Source organism: Hakea prostrata, chromosome 6 (assembly GCF_041222555.1).
Source record: "Hakea prostrata isolate BN-2017 chromosome 6, UWA_Hpros_2, whole genome shotgun sequence".
Classification (NCBI taxonomy): domain Eukaryota; kingdom Viridiplantae; phylum Streptophyta; class Magnoliopsida; order Proteales; family Proteaceae; genus Hakea; species Hakea prostrata.
Genome location: NC_142605.1, coordinates 26,357,073 through 26,381,670, shown reverse-complemented (window position 1 = coordinate 26,381,670; position 24,598 = coordinate 26,357,073). Strand labels below are relative to the sequence as shown.

General features: G+C 40.0%; 1 long non-coding RNA gene across 2 annotated transcripts in view; it reads right to left on the bottom strand.

The window, feature by feature from the left end:
* Positions 1 to 312: 312 nt before the first annotated feature.
* LOC149012960 (uncharacterized) overlaps positions 313 to 24,598 on the bottom strand; it is a 49,961-nt gene continuing 25,675 nt past the window's right edge. Inside the window, exons 3-10 of one of the 2 annotated variants that reach the window (XR_016173917.1) lie at positions 7,049 to 7,090; positions 4,735 to 4,876; positions 4,529 to 4,647; positions 2,644 to 3,328; positions 2,475 to 2,558; positions 1,415 to 1,477; positions 808 to 1,228; positions 313 to 695 (exon numbers count right to left, since the gene is read on the bottom strand). This is a non-coding gene — a long non-coding RNA (uncharacterized LOC149012960). Of the gene's footprint in view, positions 696 to 807; positions 1,229 to 1,414; positions 1,478 to 2,474; positions 2,559 to 2,643; positions 3,329 to 4,528; positions 4,648 to 4,734; positions 4,877 to 6,283; positions 6,893 to 7,048; positions 7,091 to 24,598 lie in introns of those variants that run through there. The other variant, XR_016173918.1, reaches the window with a different exon arrangement.

Below are 24,598 nucleotides of genomic sequence, written 5' to 3'. Positions count from 1 at the left end.
ATAAGATCAAATAACGATAAGAATTAATGGATACAAAATATGACTTTCTATTATTCAAATGTATCATTACATTTCCAAGAAAATCATACAAAAAATTTTGCCACAAAAATATATATGATCAAACAAAGCATCCATACAAAAAGCCATATGAGCGTTTTCTTTTTCCCCACGCTGTTTTTCTGTTATATATGAATGGAAAACATAAAAGCTAAGGAAAAAAATAAAGAGTCCTGAAACAGAAACTACTAATTCATAAAAACTATCCCCCCCCCCCCCCACACCACCAAAAAAAAAAAAAAAACTTCTTATAAAACCTAGCTGCTTCATATCAGAATAGAAGTTTCTATCATAAGGAACAAAATAAAATGGTCACAAATTGAAATTAGAAACTAAACTTTGACAGCAATAGGATATGATCTTTCTCCATTTGATGGACCCACATGATATTCTACAAAAGCATCCCTATATAACGCAAATATGTGACACACGGCTTACATGACTAGTGTATGGTCTTTTTCTTCATGTTTAGACCTATACCCTTGAAGTCTTGAACTCATCCTCGAGCTTGGTAGAGATGCAGAATCTGACTTGCATGACGAAATCTTCAAGTAGAATGCAACAACTTTTTGTCATGAACCACTTCTCCTTAGCTTTGATTCCAAATGATGCAAGAGTCGGTCTTGAACCACGGAAACCTGCAAGTAATGTATTGCACCAGGATCAATACCACAAAAGGAATGAAATTAAATAACTGAAACTCATTTTTAATTGCTTTTTTTTTCTTTTTTATTTCACTCTAACTTATACTTTTCCAGGTCTTGCATAGTCAGTATTCCTCCAAACTTCTGAAAATCTCTAACTAAACTGTGGCCAACAGAACCATTATAGAATGCATCCGGACCATATCTTGAAATTGCTTTTAATGTCTGTGCTAGTTTTCTGTTGTGGCATATAACTCCTGGCTGCAGTAGGTTTCCATTTGATGTGAAAATATTGCTAAGGCCCTTGTCAGCAAAGATACTTGATATTGATTTATTCATTTGCATGTAGAGAAATGGAGATATATCTTGAACCCTTTTTGTGCAAGATTTTCACATGGCATTACTAGCCTTTTCCATGGAAGCCTCCCATGTTGTTTCCAAGCTTTATGAAGGCCAGCAAGTTCCCCTGGAACTGCTTTAGAAAGTACACCACCTCCTTTCAAGGTAGAATTTCCACCATACATATTCTGAAGAGGAAAAACAGAATTATCAAAGATAAGTCAAGGATCCAGCTATAATGAATTCAAATTTTCTATGAAGTACATCAGCTTTATTTAGTCACAAGCATGCCATGTGATATTACTACATCAGTAAAACTGCAATAGAGGGCCTTCCCTTTAGAACCAATGTTAGAGATTTGCAATTTGAATTACCTATTTCCTTAAAGTTACTTGAACATTTAATCTGAGATCTTCCTCGCATACATGAATTCCAAGCTGTTTTCTCATCAACATTTTGCCATCAGATCCTAAGACAAATTTAGAGGAAATGCCAAACAGAAACTGAAGGAACTTTATGGAGCAAATCATGCAGTCAAGAACAACCATTTTGAGATGCCAACAACGTAAAAAAGAGAGAAAAAAAGGAAACCCCCCCCCCTCTCCTAGTGTCTTAGGTAGTTTGGATCCCATTCCTTATAGAACACCCTACTTCCTAGGGTTGTCCACTTGTCCTACATGAGATACGCATAGCAACAATTGAAAGGGAATTTTCTTTTTTACTGATTTTCTTGTGTTTTTTGAAACAGATCATGTACATACGTCAGGTTTATTTTTATTTTTCCAAAATGGACTGAATGGGAGGGGGAAAAACACTATTAAAGAAACTCCCAAATGAAAAACATAGACTTAAAAGCAAAAATGTACAAAATCATGATAAACAGGACCTTCACTCCACATCCACCTCTACTATACTACTACTGCTCTGCTGCCACAACCACCAATCCTAGACCCTTTTTTTTCCCCCTTAACATTGTCACAGATCCCCAATTTTACCATACAACAATTGTGGGTACAAAAGTAAACCAAAAATAGCAGACTCAGAAGGGGGGAAAAACTGAATTGAGAGTTTTAATCATTGGATAAATACAAACATGTTTGTCATGAGAATACACCAAAAAAAAAAAACCATGTTTGTCATGAAAATAATCATTTTGAAAATGTCCAAGAGGATAAGCATTGAGATAAGCTGAATGGAAGAACCAAAGGTTGATTGTGTAAAACTAATAAGGCCCTATCCTTACAGCTTTATTGAACCACAAGGTGGATCCTTCCTAGCAAAATTCTCATAGACATATTTTCAAACATTAATAGACACAATCTGGTGATGGAGCATTTGTTCACTCTCTCCCTGTAGAGTCCTCACGAGTTGATTTTGTATTACCGTTCAGTGGGAAAAACTAAGCTACAGTTTTAGGTTAAGGTTAGAACTCACCCGAGAAGCAAACCTCCTCTACTTCAACAGTCGTAGAGCAGCAAATGGCCTCTGAAGCTTTTATCTCCGGATAAAATCAAATCCCTACAAAGAAGGAAGTGAAATAAAATCAGTCTGAGATATTATCCTTGAATTATACGTACCGATTTGGGCTAGCCTTCATCCTCACCTGCAAATAGGGCAAACTTGCCATCTCTGGCACCGATATGGCCGCCTGAAAGTGGAGCATCAACAACCCATCAATGATGGAGGAGACGCTAGAGTTGAAGAGAGAAACTGAGATAGTACGAGAGAGAAGAAGAGCCAGAGATTAGACAGGATTCAAAGGAGAGTTATCGATTTGCAGAGTCGTCAAATGGGTTGAGGTTGGGGCTCTTTTTCCTCGGGCACAGTTTTCTTCAATTTGTTTCTGCAATAGAAATGGAAGAAACGACATGAAAGAATCATCGGAGATCAGGGTAGAAAGAGAAATCAGCATTTGCATCATCGGAGCTTCTTCTTCGAAAACCAGTCGTAGAAGACAAAATGAGGATTCACGCGCCCATTTTGTATTTTCAAACCATTTTGAAAAATATATGTGTTGGTTCGTCTGGCCCAGCGGTTCGGTTCGGTTCGTTAGCTGGTTTGGTGACAAAACCCACTTAACTGCTTAGTTTTCGCTCAACGGCCACGATCAGTTGGAAAGCATCCAACGGCTGGCTGAATCGTCCAACGCATTTAAAGCGCTGGACTGAAGCAAAATCGACAATTTTGACCCTACCAACGGTCTCTTGGGATTCCTCATTTTTGAGCAGAGCGTCATGTAAGATGAAGGTCCAGACATTGTCACAGAACCTGTAAGTGTGCAAATGTCCCTGAAATCAACAAACACAAAGATCATTGGTATAACCCCTAGATTCCCATTCACAGAACCCAACACAAGAAAAACCATTGATGTTGATAATGATAGGGAATAGTCTAGCGAGTAAATGAAAACACAGCAGTTAACAAAATGTGGACAAGTAGTACAGAAGTTTTCTACTAAGAACCTGAAGCAACCTTGATCTCTTCACTTTCAAAATTTTGCATCCAAGAAGTGATCATGCATTCATACTGAGCAAATAGTCCATTGCAGATAATGGCATCTACCTATTCTCATTCATGGAGAAAGAGATGTTGGAAGCTCAACAACCATGATGACCTACATGCTTATACCTTCAGTAATTTATTAGCATATTACTCAATAAACCACGTTTTACAATGTGACCATGAATTCCAAGGAAAACTAATGTCCACTGTAATTCCATCAAAATGGAGATTAGATTAGACCTCATAGATTTTTCCTTTTTGTACGGGTGACATCAACTCTCAATGCCCTCAACCACAAACAATGAGTAACCAGCTTTGTAGGTAGTCAAGTAGGCATGGCAGGGAAAACACTGAAAGGGTGTCCAAAATGAAGCATTACAAAGCAGAGGACTTACCATGCAGATACATAATGCCAAGAATACAACTCAATGCAAGCTACGAGGTGCAGAAAAACGTGAAGTGATGAAGTTGTTGGATACTTGGATTCAATGAGAGATGCAGCACGCATCCTTTCTATAATCTGCACTCTACAAAATCGAGAACTGTATAGAGCACCCAAAAAAAATCCCTCATTGGCTAAAATACAGAGAACCCACCTCTTATGTATTAGAAATAAGTACAATTAATTTGAGGACTTGAGTTAAGAAAATCTGGCTTGCTAGGTAAAGTTCATGGCAACTGATCGAGATAGCACATAAGATTGAACCTAGAGATTAATCTCATACTAGACAGGAAGCCTAGACCCAAAAGAATGAAAAGTAGTCATTATGACAAAACACGATGCTTCAGCTAGAGTAAATTGTTTTGACTGACACCACTCTTTCTCCTCTGATTACAAACAACTTTTTTTGGAGAAGAACCATGATCTCATAAATGCAGCGAACAATTTTACTTCATATTGCAGACAAAAGAAAATGTATAATGAGGCTTTGTGAGCCATGGCACAGTTCACGAAAGCCCTAAATGCTAATCTTCCAATTTTTTACCTTTCTTTTCTGGAGACCCAGGGCGGCGCAGGGAAGTCGGTAGCAATATATTATATTGTGAAAGCTATCTTAATTGAGACTTTGCTCTTGACTTGAGTCTCCAAAGCTTCAGTCATAGACTAATATTCACAAAAAATAAACAAGAGAAAATGTCAGAATTTCTAACCAGAGCAGTCAGATGATGAAAAATCCGAAAATTGTCCTACCTTGTCAAATTGGAGGAGAACTTTAATGGCAAGCTCGGGGTTAAGAGTCCCATTTGAGACCATCTCGTCTAATGTTTCTGTCAAGCACATGCCAATAGTCGATTGACGATAGAGTTCAAAAGTTGCCATTCCTAACTCAGATCTGTCAAACTAATAGCAAATCAGTAACCTCTATGACACAAAAAAATGTTAATCAAACAATCCAAAGTATACAAGATTACTATGAACACAGATTTTCAGCAAACAAAACTTGATTTGCACAAGAGATAACCCATCAGCATACAAATTTGATACATGATGAATCAAGGGTAATAGGAACACAAATGAGAAAAATCTTAATCAGTTGCAGAGAAGGAATAATAAGATGAAAAATCATCTGAAGACATTAAAGGAGTGTGAAGCCCAACATAAAATCCATTGAGATCATAGTCTAAGTTTTCATTATGTTCAAAAGATCATTGTTTCTGAGTAAATCTACAAGGATTCAAATTGGTTTTGGACCTAGAGGTCAAATCTGTAACTGTCTCATTAAGCTAACCGATTCAAAATCTTAGAACCGGTACCAATTTCAAAACAGTTGCAAGATTGGTTTGCAATTAGTGCTAGACGATCATAGTGTACAAAAAGGAGATGAATACCATGAGTATAAACTACAAAAAGGGTCATTCGCCATCACATTATCCAAATAAAAAGAATTATACGTAAGATGGCACGTCATTGAACATTGCTACGGACCTTATGTGAACATTGCTATGGACCCACTAGCAAAGTGGCACATCATTGATATAAAGGAAAAAGCATTTAACAAACTTTTATGCTAGAAGGCATTCATCTTTTATTATTTTTCCTTTGGGTGTGGGGGTTGGCATTTTGGTGAGTAACAGTAAGAAACAATTTTTGTATACAAATAATTTTGATCAGAAAAATTAACAATCACAGGTGCACCAACCTGTGAGAGTCCTAAATTATCAATTCTTTTCTTTCGTTGACAAGATTGGTCAAACAATCTATTCATCTTGTTGGACAAATTTATCATTTGGCCAATAAAAACAGTAACTACAATCTTGAACACAGATGAACACTCCACTTGGGGTTGACAGATAGTAACCTAACCCTCCACATCCCAGATCTGAATGAAAGCTTGCGTCACATGAAATTACCACTTCAAAATCATTGGAGCTGAACTATTTGGTAGGTCACTTAATAGACAAAATGCATTAGGCAGATGAGACGGTGCATTTTGTTCTCTTTGCAGCCGAAAAATCCAAAGCATCTTTATGTGCCTTCTGCATAACCCAACTTGGATGAGATTCTTTATGTTGCAAAATCAAATGACACCGTGCAAGCCATGTGTGCCACAAAAGAAAGGTAATATGATCAGCTTCAATCTAATTGTTCTTAATACTTTATCTGGCAATCTAATTGAAACAAACACAAGCCCCTCTCTCTATCAAAATTTATTTGTTACAAACACACTTTACAAACAAGAGACAAAGCATAATCTTCAACAAAGAACTTAACCTGGTGCCCAGGGATCCTGGGCCTCAAGAATTCCACACCATTCCTCTTGCATTAGATACACCTCTCTATCCCATCTTCATCCAATTGCTTCACCAGCATACACTACTCTCTGACTCTGAGACACCAACAGCAGATACTCTGACCATCATAATTGCAGCCTAAGTTCGGTATCATCAGGCCAGTACTTGATCTCACTTTGAAGCCCTGCTGATTTAAATTTTGGTCTGTAGGACATAAATCTCACAGTGCAGCAAGTGCTTCCCCTACATACAAGCATTTCTTGACCAAAGTTTGATCAGAGTTCTTGTGAATGGTTTAACTTACATGGTAAGCTTCCAATTTCAGTCCTTGCTCTTCCTAATTTTGCTTTCTGGGGCATCATGCTGTTATGAATTTTAGCCAACAATATTCACTTTATCTCCGAGTGACATATTAGTTGGATAGGTCACTCAGAAGTCAAATCAACGAATTGACACAGCAAATAATGGTTCACAGTCTACCTATACCAACCTCATAAGAGTCAGCCAAACTTGGCAATAGGTGTTCATTTGAAACAAGGTTTTCATCCCAGAAGCCAAGGACCAGATTTTGTTAATACCATGACAAGTGCAATGGACTTGTAGATGAAGAAAAACATCTGCACAGATGACAGCTAATCAATGAATAAACTTCATGCCAGCCAGAAAGAAGAAAAAAAAAAAGATCCACCGGTCTACCCAAAGAATGAAAAGATTCAAACAGTGTAATAGACAGAAAAATTGAAAGTAAGACAGCCAGGAATTGAGACACAAACCTTATCAGAGCACTAACGCATAGTCTCTATGAATTCCATGTCCTACACCAAGCCAATAGAAAAATCAGAAAGCAAATAGACAACATACCAAGGTGCATTAATGTTAGTTGGTGGGTGTTATTTGTGAAGCACAATGCGGGAAGGAGCTTTATTTATACATAAGATTTATCAAATACACAACAAACGAAATCTTCCCAATGTGGGAATCTTACAAGAAAAATAATATCTAGAAATATCCTAGCAATCTACCCTCAATAAGGAAAGAACATAATAGGAAACTATATCTACCCAAATCAACCAATAGTCCAGATCTCCTCAAATAGATTTCTCCTCACAAGACATACAATATCCAAAGGTAGATCTCCTATCATCTAGACACCCTGCCTAGTTTACATCTGTGTATGCCACAATTTTCAAGTGTTCATGAGCTGAAATTAGATTTCCTTTTCCTAGAATAGCCTTCAAATACCTCAAGATACGATATTATGCATCCCAAGTGCGAGGAGTAGAGACCCATATACTGGCTAAGAAAATTGACTGCAAATGTGATGTCTAATCTAGTACGAGACAAATAGATCAAGTTCCCCACTAACTTTTCATAACTTAGTTTTGTAATGGTTCTCCTACTTTTGCCTTCAAGTGTAGGTTAGGTTCAATAGGAGTTTTTCCTGGCTTAAATCCTAACATTCTAGTCTCTACCACTAGTTCTAGAGTATGCTTTCTTGAGAAAGGGAAATACCATTGGCCAAATCTCCTTCTTTTGTCTACAAGTGTAAGTTAAGAAATAGAAGTTTCTTCTGGCATACATCCTAACATTCAAGTCTTCTTCCAGTATGTCTAGAGTAAACTTTCTTCAAGAGAGGGAAATACCATTGGCCAAATATGCAAATTCCAGCTCGAGGAAGTATCTAAGCTTCACCATGTCCTTGATCATAAATTCGGAACCTAAAAATTTCTTCAGAGCTGCAATCTCATCCTCATTGCTCCCTTTGAGTACAATGTCATCCACTTAGACTAGAACTATCGTGGTACATGAATTTTCTTTCTTAATGAATAGCGTATAATCAACATTACTTTGCTTGTAGCCATTAGAAATCGTGGCCTCATGAAATCTTCCAAACAAAGACCTAGGCGACGGCTTAGCCTGTACAAAGCTCTCTTCAGCCTACACACTTTCCCAAGAGCCTCGATGGTAGCATACCCAACTGGCACATCAAAAAAACACCTCCAGTTGAAGTTCTCTATAGAGGAAAGCATTTTACACATCGAACTGCTCTAGGCTTCACCCGTTATAAGACAATTGTCCCTAGAAGAACTCCAAAGCGGTGGCGTTGTTGCAAAACATGGGAGGGTATTCAATCAATAAAATAAGCTGTAGTAAGGTCCACATCTCCCCAAAAACATGGAAGCGCATGCATAGCAAACATAAAAAGTTGTCTATTCTTACCGATTCCAGATCTTTCTCTTCTATTGATTGCCCATGCTCCCTCCCGACCTCTAAACTCTTCCCTTTTTTATTTATTTATTTATTTTTATATCATGATTAAAAAGCCTAGTTAAGTTTGATCATCCTAACAATTCAAAAAAGAAGACAAAATCCATCTAGGAGGGTTATGCAAGTGAGGACAAGCAATCTTCTGCCGAGGTGCCATGCCCAGCATGAGAACCAACTGGGATCTTCCTCTACCCTGATTCTCCCAAACAATCCGACCTTCCTAATTCCTATGTCCCTTCACAATCTTCCAGGTGCAAAACTTCTTCTATTACCCCCTGTTCCAACTCCTGAGGGGCTTTCGAAGTCCTTTCCCTTTTAAGCCTAATAAGAATAAATTGAAGGCCATTAGAAATCGTGGCCTCATTTTCTCGCGGGGGATTTGGCTCCTGAGAAAGGAAGAGAGAGCCAACAATCCCCTCGAGGGATTTTTCATTGTATATTTTTACGCCTCCCATTCCACTCTTTTTGTTTAAGTTGTTCATTGTCTTAGCCAACTTAGCCCGAAACAGTTGGCTCAACATGATAGGGTTCGACAGCTTTTGTTATAACCTGGTTGTTATCCCGAACTTCCGCTTATTTCACAATTCTTTATGCTCCACCCCCACCCCCAAAAGGGTTTGCATTACCTAGCCAAGCGGCCGTCCTGGAAGCTAGACCTCCAGGGTAACTTTATTGAACATGAGACCATCCCGTCCACCACCAAGAAGTGGAGGGAATTTTTCCTATTTTGTTGTCCTCTTTCTAGCGAACCTCTCATTACTGACTTTCAAAAGAGGACGAAAGAAGACCTTGAGGGGATGAACATAGTTTGAACTTTATCCCAAGGAGTTGGAGATTGTTTAGGAAATCAACCAGGTTGAGGGGGATTTTTGGGATGTCCATGAAATCAATCAATCTAGAAGATCCTAAAAAAGAGGTGGAGGCTTTAAAAGCTAAGAAGGGTACCTTAAAGCCAATTCGGAACAAATAAAAGGAAGAAAGCCAAATCTTTGGAGAAGAAGCTCGGGAAAGGAAAGACAGAGGTTGATAAAACTACAACCATCCTCAATAAGTTGGAAGAGAAAAAGAAGTCCTTGGAAGAGTCGATTGAGACATTGAGTAGCACTCCCTTTGCCGTTCCACCGTACGGGGAAGTGCCCGATGAAGTGCAGAGGAAGGTAACGAAGGAATATTTCAAAACTCCTTAGCTTGAGAAACCGCAAAATGCCTCGTCTAGAGGGTTTACTTGAGCTTCCTTTCATACCAACTGCCAACCTCATGGAATTCACCGAACCCCCAGCAACACACAAAGAAGTACTTGTAGCAGACAACTCTACTCCGAACCCGAGGTTGAGGATGAGAGGAGTCTCGATGAAGTCAGCGCCGAAAAAGAAGCTCCTAATTCTGTTGATGCCATCGTTAAATTACAAGAACAAGTTCCAAATTTCATTTGCTCGGGAAATTTTGTTCTTTTCCGAGCCACCTTCGTATCTCTGGGGTTTGATCTCGAAAATTTTGGAAATGGAAAATTTGTTTCATTTTGTACAACACTGTCGTGAGCTAACCTTTAACCTTATGAACCGACTTCGCTTAATGCTTTCCTGTATTCTTGTGTAGATATTCTTTTTACCTTAGCCTTGAACGAAAGTTCCTATACTCGTATCTGAGTTACCACCCAACCCTTAGAAAACATCTGTTGCCGTCAATGTTTTTAAGCAAGTTAATATTAAAAAAAAGCTGAGATACCGTTAGACATGGGTTACCATTCGGAAAGTTTCCCATGAGACTTGGTCATATGCTCCGCTTCAGGTTTGGTAGGTCTATTGCAAGCAAAGGTCCTCTCGAAAGGCCCTTCTAATAGATTGGCACGTTGATTGGAAGTTTTCTTTGATATGGTGCCAAAGGTTTTAAGCCTCTTATAGCACTTCCCCGATCGGATTACTGTTAACCCAACCCAAACCTTGAATGATTGTTGATATTTCGGTGGTTTTGCAATGCTTTACATAGTTGATCCGGCTCCATGTTGGAGCAGTCCCCGTATGAGGTGCCAAGAATGACTAGGTTCATGTTTAGACGCATCATTTATACGAGGTGTTATGCCCATAATTTAATGGGTCACAAAGAAGTTTTACGGAAGTAATTGAATGTGTTAGAAAACAAGCTTTAAAAAATCAAAATAGCAGTTGAACTTGAACAGAGAAAAGAGAGAAGAAGAAGAAGAGAAGAGAGATGAAGAACCAATAGAAAAGACCTATGATACTTAGCTAAAGAGTCTAGAATCACAGAGCATTCTTATTTATAGCTTCTAATGAATCTAATACAACTTGAGAGACAAGTAATTGTCCTCTAGAAGAAGGAAACAAAATATTACAGCTTTAGTAACTTCCTAACTCCTAAAATAGAAAGTTCTGAAAATAGAAACAACACCAAAATAGAAACTATGCTTTCTAAAAACTTCCAAAACTTATGTAGCAAGATTCCCAACTTAGAAATAGAAAATATAATCAAAACAATAGCAAATACTATCTTTTCGTCCGGACGAAACTGTTCACAGAACGCGTGAAGAGTAACTCTCATTCATACTCAACACTCCCCCTCGCCGGGCCATCTCCTGCCCCCGCGCTTGGTCTGAACAAAGCTTTGGTTAACAAATCAGCTAGTTGGTCAGTAGAGCTCACAAAAGGAGTTGCTATAAGCTTCTTCTTTACTGCATCACGCACAAAGTGACAGTCTACCTCTATATGCTTCGTTCTCTCATGGAACACTGGATTACTAGCAATGTAAGTGGCTGCCTGATTATCACAAAACATTTTCATAGGGGTAGAAACTGGAAATCCTATTTCCTCTAACAATGAACGATGCCACATTAATTCAACAACGGTGTGGGCCATAGCCCTATACTCAGCTTCAACACTAGATCGAGCAATGGTGAACTGTTTCTTACTCTTCCAAGTCACAAGATTTCCACCAAGAAAAGTACAATAACCTGTGGTTGACCGGCGATCAATGATGGATCTAGCCCAATCTGCATCAGAAAAGGCAACCAAGTCCATACTCTGATTTGGTCGATAGATGAGCCCTTTTCCGGGCACACTCTTGAGGTACCGAAGCACTCTCATCGCTGAATTCCAATGAGCCTTTCTAGGAGACTGCATAAACTGACTCAACACACCAACAGAATAAGAAATATCAGGACGAGTAACAGTAAGATAAATAAGTTTCCCAATAAGACTCCTGTAACGATGGACATTATCTAACAAGTCACCATCATCACGTCCTAACTTCAAATGAGGATCCATGGGAATGTCGCTAGGTTTAGAAGCAAGCATGCCAGTCTCAGTCAAAAGATCTAACACATACTTTCTTTGTGACAAACTTACTCCTTTTTTACTGCGGATCACTTCAATCCCCAAGAAATATTGTAGATCACCTAAATCTTTGGTTTGGAAAGATTTTTGTAAGTGTGCCTTAACTGTATGGATTGCATCAACATCATTGCCTGAAAGGACAATATCATCAACATAAACTGCCATAATGACAACACAATCAGCTTGCCGTCTAACAAACATAGAGTGATCAGAATAACACTGTACAAAACCAAAAGACTCCATAGTCTTACTCAATTTCTCAAACCAAGCCCGTGGAGACTGTTTGAGTCCATAAATCGCTTTATTTAGCCTGCAAACACGAACACTGTCCTCCCCCTGAGCAACATATCCGGGAGGTTGCTCCATGTAAGCTTCTTCATGAAGATCACCTTATAAGAATGCATTTTTTATGTCAAGCTGAAAAAGAGTCCAATCGTAATTCACAGCCAAAGATATCAAGACACGGACATAATTAAGTCTTGCCACTGGAGAAAAAGTCTCAAAATAATCTACACCATATGTTTGTGTATAGCCCTTAGCCACCAAGCGGGCCTTAAGCCTTTCAACCGTACCATCAGAATGGTACTTAATAGTATACACCCACCGACAGCGGACCACATCTTTCCCAGGAGGTAAGTTGACTAAAGACCATGTATGACGAGAATGTAAAGCATCCATTTCCACATCCATAGTGGCTTTCCAGCCAGGAATTTTAAGAGCTTCAGTATGATGGGTTGGAATATGAACGACAGACATAGACAAAGCAAGGCAACGAAAGCTAGGAGGGAGATGAGAGGTAGAAACAAAATTGGAAACATGATAAACAATGTTAGAGTGTAAAGTGCAAGTACGAGTACCTTTCCTTAAAGCAATTGGTAAGTCATTTGAAGGCAGAGTGGGATCTCCACTAGAAGAATCCGGTGGAGAGGATGAAGAAGGAACATCCGTAGGGCCAGCTTCAGGCTCCACTAAAGGAGAGCCGCCGCTAATATTGTTAGGAGGAACTCTACTATCCACAATATGTTCTGGCAACTTATGTCTTCGCTGATAAACCTGTAGAGGAACATTGCTAGTGGAAGGAACTAAAGAGGGAATAGGAGGAGTATCATCCAAAACATAATTTTCAACAGACACAGATTGACTTAGATAATAAGGAGTGTCTTCAAAAAAGGTCACATCCGCACATGTAAATTGTTTGCGAAGAACCGGATCATAACAAATAAAACCTTTTTGAGTGCGTGAGTACCCAGGGAAAAATACACTTAATAGAACGGGGGGAAAGTTTATCCAAAGGATGTGGTACGTGAACAAAACACACACAACCAAAAATTTTGGGTGGAACTGAAAACGATTCTCTATTGGGAAAAACAATTGAAAAAGGAGATTTTTCAGAAAGCAAAGGCATAGGCATGCGGTTAATTAAATGACCAGCAGTCAAAATTGCATCACACCAGTAGCTATTTGGAACATCCATCTGAATCAAAATAGCGCGTGCAACCTCCAAGAGGTGACGATTTTTGCATTCAGCCACTCCATTTTGTTGGGGAGTGAATGAACAACTGGTTTGATGAATCATTCCAAGAGAATCACACAAGTTAGATATATCATGTTGAACATATTCTAAAGCATTATCAGACTGAAAAATTTTAATAGGAAGAGAAAATTGAGTCCGAATTTCATGAATAAAACTTTTAAATGTAGTTAAGAACTCTGTCCGATCCTTTAAAAGATACAACCATGTAAGACGGGAGAAATCGTCTGCAAAAGTAACAAAATATTGAAAACATGCCTATTACTAATTCTACAAGGGCCCCAAATATCGGAATAAACAAGAGAAAATAAGGACTCACTACGAGAGATAGAGCGTGGAGGATAGGTGGCACGATGAGGCTTCCCTAACTCACACGCTTCACAATTTAATCTAGACACTGATTTAAAAGAAGGAAATAAAATTTTTAATCTAGGTAGAGACAGATGGCCTAAACGACAGTGCCACTGGAGAGCATCTACACAATCATCAGAAAGAGCCGCAATAGGGGTAGCATAGTCCAGATAGTAGAGTCCGTTCCTTTCACACCCTCCACCAATCGTCTTCCTCGTGTGAAGGTCTTGGAAAACACAATAAGTGGGAGTAAAAGTCACGAGCAGTTTTAGTGCTTTAGTTAATTGACTAACGAGATAATAAGTTAAAAGGAAAGTTAGCAACATGAAGTACGGATGATAAAGTAAGAGAAGGTGTAGGAGAAACACTTCCAGAGCCTAGAATAGGTGTGGAAGTCCCATTAGCTATGACAACAGAATTTTTAGTGGTAGATTTAGAAAAAGAGCTAAAAAGTGATGACTTACCAGTCATATGGGAAGAGGCCCCTGAATCGATGATCCAAGGGGTGGGAGTAGAAGTGAGAAGTGCTGTGTTACCTGCATGAGAAAGTGTGGCAGCAGAAGTACTAGTGGATGTGGAAGCGCCAGTTTCAATATTTTGTAATCGGTGAAGGATTTGGCTTACATCATCTCTTAGAGTCTTAGACAAGTCCCCTGAAGAAGATCCAAAACCACTATCGTTGTTTGCAACAGTATTAGTACCACCATTAGAAACGACATGATTGGCAAAGTGCTTGGCCCACTCTGGTTTTCCATGTTTGGCCCAATAAGCTTCCACTAAATGCCCAATTTTACCGCAATGAGTACAAAGTCGAGATGTCTTATCAGACAGTTGAACACCACGACCTCCAGAAGACCTACTAACTCCCCCTGAACCACGACCACGACCACGACCATGTCCCCTTCCATAAGAGGTAGTGAAGGCTGAATTTTCTCCTTTAGAATATTTTTTTGGAGAACTCCCTTCAGGCAAGGCAATACGTTGAAGTCTAGAATATGCTTCACTAAGATTAGGGACATGCTCACCAGCATGAAGATGTCCTTTGACAGATTTCAGTTCAGGGTTCAATCCTGCAAGAAACTTAGACACAAAAAATTCATTCCGTTGGGCCTTAAGCTTCTCTATATCAGTGGTGAGAGGTTGAAAGACATTCAACTCCTCCATCATGCCTTTAAAGGAGTTGTAATAATCCTGCAGAGACTTGTCAACTTGAAAATCATCCCATATTTCCTTTGCAGTCTTATGGAACATAACATTCGTTACATTATCAGGTTCCATACTATTCCACATCCAAAATTTGATGATTGCATCATCTTGGATCCAACTAAAATAAGATTTGTCAGTCTCAGCAGGAGGTTCATCCTCAATGAACTTAAGCTTACCTTTTGCAAGTATGTATCCGAACCGCTTGTGACCACAACAAGTGATTAGAACTACCTTTGAGCTTGATAGATGTAATTTGAACGTTTACATGATCTCCTTGAGATCCTTTTGATTTAGCCACACTCATGATTGAGTCACGTGTAAGTAAAGACATTAAACTGAGGTAGATATCACTCAAATCAGTTTTCCAAAACTTGAAGTAGAAAGAACACATAAAAAAATTCTGCAACCTAAGAACATAATAGGAGAAAAAAGAGAGGTAACAAAAGTATTCAAGTTCTGGAACGTGTAAGAGTAAGGTAATAGGTAGAGAAGATCAGTTCACATGAATATCTGATCTAACAGTCCATATTATACAGCATTGGGTGGCTGCACACCAAGGAAACAGAAGAAAAGAAAAAAAGAATTTCAGAAGAGAATATTAAGAACAACACTATTTTGATTCAAAAAAGCTCTGATGCCATGTTAGAAAACAAGCTTTAAACAATCAAAATAGCAGTTGAACTTGAACAGAGAAAAGAGAGAAGAAGAAGAAGAAGAGAGAGATGAAGAACCAGTAGAAAAGACTTGTGATTCTTAGCTAAAGAGTCTAGAATCTCAGAGCACTTTTATTTATTGCTTCTAATGAATCTAATACAACTTGAGAGACAAGTAATTGTCCTCTAGAAGAAGGAAACAAAATATTACAGCTTTAATAACTTCCTAAATAGAAAGTTCTGAAAATAGAAACAACACCAAAATAGAAACTATGCTTTCTAAAAACTTCCAAAACTTATGTAGCAAGATTCCCAACTTAGAAATAGAAAATATAATCAAAACAATAGCATAATGCTGTTCACGTAAACAGTAAAAGCTGTTTTTACTGTTCACGTGAACGTAAAAAGCACTGTTCACATGAACAGTAACTCTCAAATTTACATATACTTCAACAGAATGCTTACAATTCTGTTGGTACTACTTCAAATTTACTGAATTCATAGATCGATCAATATGCTTCCCGGCTCTGAATCTTTTAATCGTTACGTTCTTGGCATTGTTCCCTTGTCAACTACATATAGCCCTTCCCACGTTGCGCTTAAGTTTCCTTAATTTTTCAAATATGAAGACCCGATCTTTGTTGTACAAGATCACTAATTGCACCTCCGGTTCTTGACTTGGGTGTGGTAATATCCCCTTACTCTTTTTTGATACCTTTGGTTCTTGTAGCATGCCATGTTACGCAGATCTAGAAAGTCTAGGTTGACCCTCAATCCCTATTCGTTTGAGTCTTCGATATAGTCCTGATACCTTTTTTACCCGGTTAGGACATTGACCAGAGTAAGCACCTTAATTTTGAATGTCAATCAAAAAGGTGTCTCGCCTGTTGGGTTTCGGCTTGCTGTCCGGTATGAAAAGAAAAGACTTGGTAATTCCTCTAACAACGCCCGGTTTGTCAATTCCACTTTGTTATTGCTCTGTGGGTAGGCTACTGATGACTAACGATGCTACATATGATATCTGGTATAGAATATCCCGAATCCTGCTACCTCAAATTGCTTATTAATATCTATTACTAGCACCTTTGGGATTCCGAACCAGTAGATGAACTTGCCTTCATAAAAATTTATCCATATGCTTTTCAGTAATTGTTGTTACGGGCTTGGCCTCGACCCACTTATATCCATTCCCCACATGCGAACGTGGTCACGCTTAAGATGGGAATCAATGGTACTATTGGGACCCTTGGGAGTTGGGACAAGAACATGATTTTGACATTGCTTGCATTTCAGCATGGTCGGTCAATAGAGTCTCGACCTCAAAATCATTTGTGCTAACATTCTCCCGCTTATATGAGCTCCACATATCCCCTCACAGACCTCAGCGAGTGCATACTAGGCATGTGAGGGTCCCACACATTTTAGAAGTGGCTTCTAAAATGTTCGCCTGTAAAATTGGTAATCTAGAATGGTAATCCTTGCCGACTGATTCTAGGATCGGGTCCATCCAACTTCACTTGGGCAAGACACCCCTTATATATACCCCTGAGTCGAGCATTTTATATTTCGGGGAGGCTAACGAAGATAACGTCTCTGTTTCCTTATTTTCTTTCCGAGGGATTTGTTTCATAACTACACGATCAAAATTAGCTCGGTATTGTTCCACCTTTGATAGATTCATGGCCACCTAATTCCCCTTAGCCTAATTTTCTCCTTTGATTTGATTTACCACTAAATGTGAATCGGTTCTCACCTCCACCTCCTTAACTCTTAATACTTGGTAACCTTAAGGACCTACCAAAATTCTCTGATTTGATTTACCACAGGCTATGAATCCCTTCTCACCTCCAGCTCTTTAACTTTTAATGTTTGGTAACCTCGAGGACTTGCCAATATCACTTCATATTCGGCTTCAATAGTTGAAGCCTTGAAGTTGAATCTTAAAGCATAGCTGACTTCTTAAAGTTAATCATGCCCTATATCTCGTGTTATTACTAGAGGCGTTATATAGAGGATCCAGACATAAACTGGAGTCTATTAATTTACAAGTAGAGGGACACTACTTTCATCAACAAAGTCAAGAAGTACTTGTGCCTCTATAGCCAATCAAAGCCTAAAATCGATCTAATACTCGCTCAACTTGAACGACTAGATGCCCAATCGCCTGGCAACATCTGGTAAGTGGAAAATTCTCTTCAAAGAGAAATCAGACATTTTCACGATCGGGTGCGCTTAGAAGTAAGGTCTCAACTTCCAAGAGCCCATTAATAGGGCCAACGCTTGCTTGTCAACCCTCAAATATCTTGTCTATGTATAAATAAGCGTATGGCTTATGTAGTAGATCGGCTTCTGGGGCACCCCATCCTTCACCAAAATTGTGTTCACGACAACTTGGGAAACTGCTAGATATATGAGTAACTCCTCCGACAATTGCCTTGCATACACTAGGGGATTCCCAAGTGCTTTTCTAAGCTTTTTAAAGGGCCATTGGCATTCGTCCGTCCCTAGATTCACACCTTACTTCCCGATTGTTTAGAGGGCATTAAAGAATGAATTGCATTTTTCATCTACCCAGGCAAAGACACGATTAAATGCAGCTACTCTTCCAGTAAGGCATTGGATGTCTCGTATAGTTTTAGAGGGCCGCATTTGAACCAAGGCTTTAATTTTTTTTGAAACGATACCCCCTTATGAAACAATAAAACCAAGAAACTTCCTGAATGATACCCCGAACGCACATTTTTTTGGATTTAACCACATTTGGTAGGTCTGTAGTACATCAAACACAAGTTTGCCACATGTTCTGACCGAGTGAGTCTTTTCCACGAGCATATCGTCCACACCCACTTCAATGTTCCGCCCGATCTGCTCCCTAAAACTTTTATTCATGCCCTTAGGTAAGTTGCTCCTGCATACTTTAATCCAAATGGAATTACTCGATAGTAGTGGCTTTCTAGGCAAGTCATGAATGAAGTGTGCTTCTCGTCATCTAGGTTCATTAATATCAGCTTGTACCTTGAGTAAGCGACCATAAAGTAGAGCACTTCATTAGCTATTGGCTTTCTAGGCAAGTCATGAATGAAGTGTGCTTCTCGTCATCTAGGTTCATTAATATCAGCTTGTACCTTGAGTAAGCAACCATAAAGCAGAGCACTTCATTAGCTATAGTTGCATCAATGTGGTGGTCAATTCTAGACAATGAGTAGCAATCTTTTGGGCACACTTTATTGAGGCCTATATAGTGTGCACATTCTCCACTTCCAGGTGGGGCATTCAATTGGCACAAGAAAAACCAATTGTTCTAGCTCTCAACGTCCCCTCGAATTTTATCGTGCTTTTTTAGAGAAAAGTTTCGCCTTTTTTGAATGACATGGAATTCTGTATCCATAGTTTTTGTTCTCGTACCCTTCTATCTATCTATCTCGGGTATATCCTAAGATGACCAAGCTATAATGTCGAAATTACTCAGCAGGAATCCATTAATTCTTTCTGGAAAAATTTGGGCCGCTTAGACCCTATCATCGTCCCTCGAACTAGAATGTTAAGGTGTCGCAAAATCCACTCTAACTTCTTGAATGGTTCGCCCTTTGCCAGTTCTCTTTATCCCGATCATTGAGAGCCTCATTGGACAATGTTTTTATGAATCTTTGAGACCTACGATTCTATGTTAGGTAGTTAACGTAGCAGTTTTGAAATGGCCAGGTTAGACGTGCGTTTACCAACTTTAGCCTCAGTCGAGAACCCGTATAAGTGCGCCCTGTAAGCGATCATCATGTCATCCTCAAGTTTCAGCCATTGAAATCCTTTATATGACAGTAGGTCAAATGAAGACCAGTAACCACAAGAACCCGATGAATTGCATCATCATGTGAGGCCAAGAGACCTTTTAGATCTTTATCCATAAATGTTATTGGTTTTGGACAAGATTCATTTCGTCTCCTCCTGGGCAAATGCATTGCCCCTACAAATCGAGCCAAATATAACATAAATGGGCATTCTCTCCCAATCTGATCCTTTCTTCGGATTCCGCAGAGCTTAAAGATCTAAGCCTTTTACGTTCCTTGGGAGGTGATTTTCCCGGGACAGTCATGGGCTTTTGACATATTGGTGCACCTGCCTTCCGTTCCTTGGGAGGTGATGACCATAATCTTAATGTAACTGCCAATATTGGTTCACATCTCGGTCTACAGGCCTAAAGTGAAGTTTGTTGAGCCACCATGAGACCTTATTCCGGAACTACATCAAAATAGCTTTACACTTTTGATCTTGCTCCATGTTGGAGGAGTCCCCATATAAGGTGCTAGGAATGACTTGGTTCATGTTTAGATGCATCATTCATAAGAGGAGTTATGCCCATAATTTAACAGGTCACAAAGCAGTTTTATGGAAGTAATTGAATGCTTACAATTCAATACATAGTACTTCAAATTTACTGAATTCAAGGATCGATCAATAGGCTTCTCAGCTCTGAATTTCTTAATCGGTACGCTCCTGGCATTGTTCCCTTGTCGACTACATATGATCTTTCCCATGTTGCGCTCAAGTTTCATTAATTTTTCAGATTTGAAGACCCGCACTTTGTTTTACAAGATCACCCACTCTGCACCTCTGGTACTTAACTCGGGTGTGGCAATACACCCTTACTCTTTTTTGGTACCTGTGGTTCCTGTAATCTGCCATGTTACGCAGATCATGTAGTCCCAATATCTTTGGTACCTGTGGTTCCTGACCCTCATTCCTAGTTCGTTTAAGTCTTCGATATAGTCCCAATACCTTTTTTACCATGTTAGGACACCTAACAAAGAAAGCACCTCAATTCCATACGTCAATTGAAAAGGTGTCTTGCCTATTGGGGTTCAGCTTGCCATCCAGTATGAGAAGAACAGACTTGGAAAATCCTATAACAATGCCCAGTTTGTCAATTCCACTTTGCCATTGCTCAATGGGAGGTCTACTGATAACTAACGATGTTAAATATGAAATCTTGTACAAAATGTCTCTAATCTGGCTCCCTCAAATTGCTTACCAATATCTATTCCTAGCACCTTTGGGATTCCGAACCGGTAGACAACCTTGCCATCATAAAATTTTTCTATATGCTTTTTAGTAATTGTCGTTACGAGCACGACCTCGACCCACTAATATCCATTCCTCACAGGGCAAAGGGGGTCGCGCTTAATTTGGGAACCCTTCGGAGTGGCACAGGATTTTGACATTGCTTGCATTTCCGCACATACTCGAGCACATCTTGCCACATGCTTGGCTGATAGAGTCCCGACCTGAAAATCATTTGATGCCAACATTCTCCCGTTTATATAAGCTCCACATATCCCCTCACAGACCTCAGCAAATGCATGCTAGGCATGTGAGTGTCCCACACATTTTAGCTGTGGCTCTTTAAACGATCGCCTATAAAATTGGTAATTTAGAATGGTAATCCTTGCTGAACGATTCTAGGATTGGGTCCATCCAGCTTCACTCCCTCTTAATTTCCATCGACTCGATTTCCGCTATGCTCGAGCAAGACACCTCTTCTATATATACTACAGAGTCAAGCGTTTTATATTTCGCGGAGGCAAACGGAGATAGATTCTTTGCTTCCTTATTTTCTTTTCGAGGGATTTGTTTCATAATTACACGATCAAAATTCGCTCGATATTGTTCCACCTTAGATGGATATTTGGCCTTCCGTTTCCCATTAGCCTCATATTCTTCTTTGATTTGATTCACCACTAGTTGTGAATCGCTTCTCACCTCCACTTTCCTAACTCTTAATGCTTGGTAACCTCAGGGACCTACCAATATTCTCCCCTGATTTGATTTACCACTAGTTGTGAATCCCTTCTCACCTCCAACTCCTAAAATCTTAATGTTTGGTAACCTCGAGGACTTGCCAATACCGCTTCATATTCGGCTTCAATAGTTGAAGCCTTGAAGTCGAATCTTGAAGCATAGCTGACTTCTTAAAGTTAATCATGCCGTAGATCCCGTGTTACTACTAGAAGCGTTATATAAAGGATCCAGACATAAACTAGAGTCTTGCAAGTAGAGGGACATTACTTTCAGCAACAAAGTCAGCAAGTACTTGTGCCTTTATAGCTGGTCAAGGCTTGAAATCGATCTAATACTCGCTCAGCTTGAACAACTAAGTGCCCAATCGCCTGGCCACATCTGGTCAATGGAAAATATACCTCAAAGGAAAATTTCTCATTACCACGATAGGTTGCTCTTAGAAGTAAGGTCACAACTTTCGAGAGGCCTTTAATAGAGCCAGCGCTTGCTTGTCATCCCATAAGAGGTCATCATGTCAACCTTTGAAATTCCTTATACGACAGTGGGTCGAGTAACAACTTGGTATCCAAAAGAACCCGATGAACCTTCCAGTTGGCATAATCATGTGAGGCTAATAGAAGTTTTAGATCTTCATCCATAAATGTTATTGGTTTTGGACAAGATTCGTTTCTTCTCTTCCTAGGCAAATGCAAAGCCCCCATCAAATCGGGCCAAGTATAACATAGACGGGCGTTCTCTCCCGATCTGCTTCTTTCTCCGGATTCCGCAGGGCTTGAAGATCTAAGCCTTTTCTGTTCCTTGGGAGGTGATTTTCCATGGACAGTCCTGAGCGTTTGACATATTGGCGCAACTACCTTCCGAGATTACCTTCTTTTATTTCTAACAGACGGTGCCAAATTGTTGAGTTTGACCAATGACCCAACCGTCCAGAAGGCTAATCCAACAATTAAATAGTCAGCAGATGGCCGGCTAAAATGTCAGGAAGCCGAGCGAACTTGCTCAAAAGATTCATAATAAAAGTAAGTTCTTCTCTCCTAACCTCATGGGTGTGACTCCACATTTATACCGCGTGAGTTATCTATTTTGTTACCGACGAGATCTTGTGCATGTGCCTAATGTCTACGTAATTAGGCTCCTTGCTGGAAGGTTCCTTTTCGTCTAGATTCGTTCCCTTATTCACATTATTAGAGGCATCTTCCCATAAGTGCTTATGTTAAATAGGGTAACTCCCCGACCCAGCTATTAAGGGTATTGGTGGGGATTTTGACATCATTAGATTCTCCCAGTTGGTGGCTGCACCCTGGATCTTGTCACGATGGATGACTTCAATGCCTGCATTGATGACTTAGATATAGCTGACCTCCGTTGGTCGGGCCACTCCTTACTTGGCATGACCGTCGTTCAAGTTCGGCCAGGATAGGCTCTAAGTTGGATCACTTCCTAGCGAATCCTTTTTGGCTATCTTCTTTCCCTTTCTCCGATGCCTCCTTCTCTATGTCCAATATATTCGATCACTCTCCCTCTTTTGTCCAGCTCTTGCCGCTCGCCTCCTTTGGTCCAATGCCGTTCAAATTCTTTGATATGTGGACTACGGACCCTTCTTTCGCTCCCACTATTCTTGAAGCTAGGTCCAAACCGGTCCAATGTCACTCCCTCCCTCTTGTTGCCTTTGCTCGCAAGCTTCGCAACACTAAGGAAGCCCTCCATTCTTAGAACTCTTTTGGAAAAATCACTTCCAGGGTTTCCTTTTGCCGATCAAATCTTCAGCTCACTCAATCCCTTCTCCAAAATGACCCTTCCAACCCCATCCATGCTTAGAATGAAAGATCCCTCCCCATTGAGCTTTCATCCCTCCTCTCCTCTAAAGAAAGTTTTATCCGTAAAAAAGCCAAAATCAAATGGTTCGATTTGGGGGACTCCAATTCTACCTATTTCCATCGATCCCTTAAGGCCCGAAACAACTTCAACTCCATCCCCTCCCTTGTCACAAATAACAGCACTTGCATTTCCTATCCCACTAGCAAAAAAGCGCAGATCGTCTCCTTTTTCTCCACCCTTCGCTCTTTCCCCCTCTCTTCCTCCCTCGCGCCCCTTACCCCAAACCTCATTAATAAAGTCATTGATCCTTTCTTCGTCTCCTCTCTCTATGCTATCCCTTCCACGGAAGAAATCCTTTTTGCCATTCGATCCCACAAGTCCAATAAATCCCCGACGTCTGATGGCTCTAGTATGGGTTTCTTCCTTGCCTTTCGGGATTTCATTGAGAATGATCTTGTCCATGCCATCCTTAGCTTCTTCTTTACCCCTTCCCAACTCTATTCCATTAATCAAACTTTCCTTTGTCTCATCCCCAAGAAGCAAGGAGCCTTTTCCCACTCTGACTTCCGCCCCATCTCCCTCTGGAATCTCATCTGCAAATTCATCTCTAAAGTCCTTGCGAATAGGCTCAAATTGACTCTCCCATCCCTTTTGTGTCCGAATCAGTCAGCCTTTCTCTAGGGCCGTACCATTGTGGATAACAATCTCCTTTGTGCGCAAATTGTTCGTGGCTTTGATAGATCATCCCACTCCCTGGCTGCACTCCTTAAGTTTGATCTCCATAAAGCCTTTGACTCCAATTGCTAGGATTTCATTAGTGATGTCCTCCTTTCCATGGGCTTCCCTCACCCTTTCATCTGCTGAATAGAAGCCTGCATCTCCATTCCCCAATTCTCCATTATTGCCAACAAATCCCCAACAGGATTCCTTCCCTATGGTATATCTTAGCCTCCCGCTCATCCACGGTAGGCTCACTGGCCACCACTACCTTCTAATGCTTGACAATATTCATAAGAAATTGCATCTTTGGAAGGGCAAGCTTTCTATCCTTTGCTGGTCGAGTGGTTCTCATCCGTTCTGTGCTCCAGTCCACCTATCTCCACTAGTGCGGAATCTTCTCCTTTCCCAAGTCCACAATCCATGCGATGGAATCCTTATTCTATGCCTTCCTTTAGAAAGGGTAGGAAGCCTCTCGCTTCATCCACCCAGTCAGTTAGGTGGGTTTATTCTTATCTTCTCTAGTCGGATTCCTTCTGGACTATTCTTATGCCCTCCAATCCTTCATGGGTTTGGACGAAAATCCTTCTTCTTTGCCCCCGTGCTAACTCAGCTATCTCTATCTCCATCTCTACTAGC